We start from the raw sequence: 6,006 nt of genomic DNA, 5'->3' as shown, positions 1-6,006 counted from the left end.
GTGTTCCTCCGGCAAACGGGAGTTGCATAATCTCATAGTCATAGGAACATGTATAAGTCATGAAGAAAGCAATAGCAACATACTAAACGATCGGGTGCTAAGCTAATGGAATGGGTCATGTCAATCAGATCATTCACCTAATGATGTGATCCCGTTAATCAAATAACAACTCTTTGTCCATGGTTAGGAAACATAACCATCTTTGATTAACGAGCTAGTCAAGTAGAGGCATACTAGTGACACTCTGTTTGTCTATGTATTCACACATGTATTATGTTTCCGGTTAATACAATTCTAGCATGAATAATAAACATTTATCATGATATAAGGAAATAAATAATAACTTTATTATTGCCTCTAGGGCATATTTCCTTCAGTCTCCCACTTGCACTAGAGTCAATAATCTAGTTCACATCGCCATGTGATTCAACACTAAGAGTTCACATCACCATGTGATTAACACCCATAGTTCACATCGTCATGTGACCTATACCCAAAGGGTTTACTAGAGTCAATAATCTAGTTCACATCATTTATGTGATTAACACCCAAAGAGTACTAAGGTGTGATCATGTTTTGCTTGTGAGATAATTTTAGTCAACGGGTCTGTCACATACAGATCCGTAAGTATTTTGCGAATTCTATGTCTACAATGCTCTGCACGGAGCTACTCTAGCTAATTGCTCCCACTTTCAATATGTATCTAGATCGAGACTTAGAGTCATCCAGATCTGTGTCAAAACTTGCATCGACGTAACTTTTTACGACGAACCTTTTGTCACCTCCATAATCGAGAAATATTTCCTTATTCCACTAAGGATAATTTTGACCAATGTCCGGTGATCTACTCTTAGATCACTATTGTACTCCCTTGCTTAAGACAGTGTAGGGTATACAATAGATCTAGTACACATCATGGCATACTTTCTAGAACCTATGGCTGAGGCATAGGGAATGACTTTCATTCTCTTTCTATCTTCTGCCGTGGTCGGGCTTTGAGTCTTACTCAATTTCATACCTTGTAACACAGCCAAGAACTCTTTCTTTGACTGTTCCATTTTTGAACTACTTCAAAATATTGTCAAGGTATGTACTCATTGAAAAAACTTATCAAGCGTCTTGATCTATCTCTATAGATTTTGATGCTTAATATGTAAGCAGCTTCACCAAGGTCTTTCTTTGAAAAACTTCTTTAAAAACACTCCTTTATGCTTTGCAGAATAATTCTACATTATTTCCGATCAACAATATGTCATTCACATATACTTATCAGAAATGTTGTAGTGCTCCCACTCACTTTCTCGTAAATACAGGATTCACCTCAAGTCTGTATAAAACTATATGCTTTGATCATACTACCAAAGCGTTTATTCCAACTCCGAGAGGCTTGCACCAGTCCATAAATGGATCGCTGGAGCTTGCACACTTTGTTAGCTCCTTTTGGATTGAAAAAACCTTCCGGCTGCATCATATACAACTCTTCTTCCAGAAATCCATTCAGGAATGCAGTTTTGACATCCATTTGCTGGATTTCATAAAATGTGGCAATTGCTAACATGATTCGGACAGACTTAAGCATAGATACGAGTGAGAAACTCTCATCATAGTCAACGCCTTGAACTTGTCGAAAACCTTTTTGCGACAATTCTAGCTTTGTAGATAGTAACACTACTATCAGCGTCCGTCTTCCTCTTGAAGATCCATTTATTCTCAATTGCTTGCCGATCATTGGGCAAGTCAACCAAAGTCCATACTTTGTTCTCATACATGGATCCCATCTCAGATTTCATGGCTTCAAGCCATTTTGCGGAATCCGGGCTCACCATCGCTTCTTCATAGTTCATAGGTTCATCATGATCTAGTAGCATGACTTCCAGAACAGGATTACCGTACCACTCTAGTGCGGATCTCACTTTGGTTGATCTACGAGGTTCAGTAGTATCTTGCTCTGAAGTTTCATGATCATTATCATTAGCTTCCTCACTAATTGGTGTAGGTGTCACAGAAACAAGTTTCTATGATGTACTACTTTCCAATAAGGGAGAAGGTACAATTACCTTATCAAGTTCTACTTTCCTCCCACTCACTTCTTTCAAGAGAAACTCCTTCTCTAGAAAGGATCCATTCTTAGCAATGAATGTCTTGCCTTCGGATCTGTGATAGAAGGTGTACCCAATAGTCTCCTTTGGGTATCCTATGAAGAAATATTTCTCCGATTTGGGTTTGAGCTTATCAGGATGAAACTTTTTCATATAAGCATCACAATCCCAAACTTTAAGAAACGACAACTTTGGTTTCTTGCCAAACCACAGTTCAGATTGTGTCGTCTCAACGGACTTAGATGGTGCCCTTTTAAATGTGAATGCAGCTGTCTTTAATGCATAACCCCAAAACGATAGTGGTAGATCGGTAAGAGACATCATAGATCGCACCATATCTAATAAAGTACGGTTTTGATGTTCGGACACCCCATTATGCTGTGGTGTTCCAGGTGGCGTGAGTAGTGAAACTATTTCACATTGTTTTAACTGAAGGCCAGACTCGTAACTCAAATATTTTACCTCTGCGATCATATCGTAGAAACTTTTATTTTCTTGCTACGATGATTCTCCACTTCACTCTGAAATTCTTTGAACTTTTCAAATATTTCAGACTTGTGTTTCATTAAGTAGATATACCCATATCTGCTCAAATCATCTGTGAAGGTCAGAAAATAATGATACCCGCCACGAGCCTTAACACTCATAGGATCTCATACATCAGTATGTATTATTTCCAATAAGTCAGTTGCTCGCTCCATAGTTCCGGAGAACGGCGTTTTAGTCATCTTGCCCATGAGGCATGGTTCGCAAGCATCAACTGATTCATAATCAAGTGATTCCAAAAACCCATTAGCATGGAGTTTCTTCATGCGCTTTACACCAATATGACCTAAACGGCAGTGCCACAAATAAGTTGCACTATCATTATTAACTTTGCATCTTTTGGTTTCAGTATTATGATTATGTGTATCACTGCGATCGAGATCCAACAAACTATTTTCATTGGGTGTGTAACCATATAAGGTTTTATTCATGTAAACAGAACAACAATTTATTCTCTTACTTAAATGAATAACCGTATTACAATAAACATGATCAAATCATATTCATGCTCAACGCAAACACCAAATAACACTTATTCAGGTTCAACACTAATCCCGAAAGTATAGGGAGTGTGCGATGATGATCATATCAATCTTGGAACCACTTCCAACACACATCGTCACTTCACCCTTAACTAGTCTCTGTTTATTCTGCAACTCCCGTTTCGAGTTACTAATCTTAGCAACTGAACTAGTATCAAATACTGAGGGGTTGCTATAAACACTAGTAAAGTACACATCAATAACATGTATATCAAATACACTTATGTTCACTTTGCCATCCTTCTTATCTGCCAATCACTTGGGGTAGTTCCGCTTCCAGTGACCAGTCCCTTTGTAGTAGAAACACTTAGTCTCAGGCTTAGGACCATACTTGGGCTTCTTCACTTGAGCAGCAACTTGCTTGCTGTTTTTCTTGAAGTTCCCCTTTTTTCCCTTTGCCCTTTTCTTGAAACTAGTGATCTTGTCATCCATCAACACTTGATGCTATTTCTTGATTTCTACCTTCATCGATTTCATCATCATGAAAAGCTCGGGATTCGTTTTCGTCATACCTTGCATACTATAGTTCAAAAGGAAGTTCTACTAACTTGGTGATGGTGACTAGAGAATTCTGTCAATCACTATCTTATCTGGAAGATTAACTCCCACTTGATTCAAGCGATTGTAGTACCCAGACAATCTGAGCACATGCTCACTAGTTGAGCGATTCTCCTCCATCTTTTAGCTATAGAACTTGTTGGAGACTTCATATCTCTCAACTCGGGTATTTGCTTGAAATATTAACTTCAACTCCTGGAACATCTCATATGGTCCATGACATTCAAAACGTCTTTGAAGTCCCGATTCTAAGCCATTAAGCATGGTGCACTAAACTATCAAGTAGTCATCATATTGAGCTATCCAAACGTTCATAACGTCTGCATCTGCTCCTGCAATAGGTCTGTCACCTAGCGGTGCATCAAGGACATAATTCTTCTGTGTAGCAATGAGGATAAACCTCAGATCGGATCCAATCCGCATCATTGCTACTAACATCTTTCAAAACAATTTTCTCTAGGAACATATCAAAATAAACACAGGGAAGCAACAACGCGAGCTATTGATCTACAACATAATTTGCAAAATACTACCGGGACTAAGTTCATGATAAATTTAAGTTCAATTAATCATATTACTTCAGAACTCCCACTTAGATAGACATCCCTCTAATCTTCTAAGTGATTATGTGATCCAAATCAACTAAACCATGTCCGATCATCACGTGAGATGGAGTAGTTTCATTGGTGAGCATCACTATGTTGATCATATCTACTATATGATTCACGCTCGACCTTTCGGTCTCCGTGTTCCGAGGCAATATCTGTATATGCTTGGCTCGTCAAGTATGACCTGAGTATTCCGCGTGTGCAACTGTTTTGCACCCGTTGTATTTGAACGTAGAGCCTATCACACCCGATCATCGCGTGGTGTCTCAGCACGAAGAACCTTCGCAACGGTGCATACTCAGGGAGAACACTTCTTGATAATTAGTGAGAGATCATCTTATAATGCTACCGTCAATCAAAGCAAGATAAGATGCATAAAATATAAACATCACATGCAATCAATATAAGTGATATGATATGTCCATCATCATCTTGTGCTTGTGATCTCCATCTTCGAAGCACTGTCATGATCACCATCGTCACCGGCGTGACACCTTGATCTCCATCGTAGCATCGTTGTCGTCTCGCCAATCTTATGCTTCCACGACTATCGCTACCGCTTAGTGATAAAGTAAAGCATTACAGCGCGATTGCATTGCATACAATAAAGTGACAACCATATGGCTCCTGCCAGTTGCTGATAACTCGGTTACAAAACATGATCATCTCATACAATAAAATTTAGCATCATGTCTTAACCATATCACATCACAACATGCCCTGCAAAAACAAGTTAGAAGTCCTCTACTTTGTTGTTGCAAGTTTTACGTGGCTGCTACGGGCTTAAGCAAGAACCAATCTTACCTACACATCAAAACCACAACGATAGTTTGTCAAGTTGGTGCTGTTTTAACCTTCGCAAGGACCAGGCGTAGCCACACTCGGTTCAACTAAAGTTGGAGAAACTATCACCCGCTAGCCACCTTTGTGCAAAGCACGTCGGGAGAACCGGTCTCGCGTAAGCGTATGCGTAATGTCGGTCTGGGCCGCTTCGTCCAACAATACTGCCGAACCAAAGTATGACATGCTGGTAAGCAGTATGACTTATATCGCCCACAACTCACTTGTGTTCTACTCGTGCAAATAACATCAACACATAAAACCTAGGCTCGGATGCCACTGTTGGGTAACGTAGTAATTTCAAAAAAATTCCTACGCACACGCAAGATCATGGTGATGCATAGCAACGAGAGGGGAGAGTGTGATCTACGTACCCTTGTAGACCGACAACGGAAGCGTTAGCACAACGTGGTTGATGTAGTCGTACGTCTTCACGGCCCGACCGATCAAGCACCGAAACTACGGCACCTCCGAGTTCTAGCACACGTTCAGCTCGATGACGATCCCCGGACTCCGATCCAGCAAAGTGTCGGGGAAGAGTTCCGTCAGCACGACGGCGTGGTGACGATCTTGATGTACTACCGTCGCAGGGCTTCGCCTAAGCACCGCTACAATATTATCGAGGACTATGGTGGAAGGGGGCACCGCACACGGCTAAGAATATGATCACGTGGATCAACTTGTGTCTCTAGGGTGCCCCCTGCCTCCGTATATAAAGGATAAAAGGGGGGTGTGGCCGGCCAGGAGAGGGCGCGCTAGGAGGAGTCCTACTCCCTCCGGGAGTAGGATTCCCCCCCTTTCCTAGTTGGAATA

This window comes from Triticum aestivum, chromosome 2A (assembly GCF_018294505.1).
Source record: "Triticum aestivum cultivar Chinese Spring chromosome 2A, IWGSC CS RefSeq v2.1, whole genome shotgun sequence".
Classification (NCBI taxonomy): domain Eukaryota; kingdom Viridiplantae; phylum Streptophyta; class Magnoliopsida; order Poales; family Poaceae; genus Triticum; species Triticum aestivum.
This window is presented reverse-complemented; position numbering follows the sequence as displayed.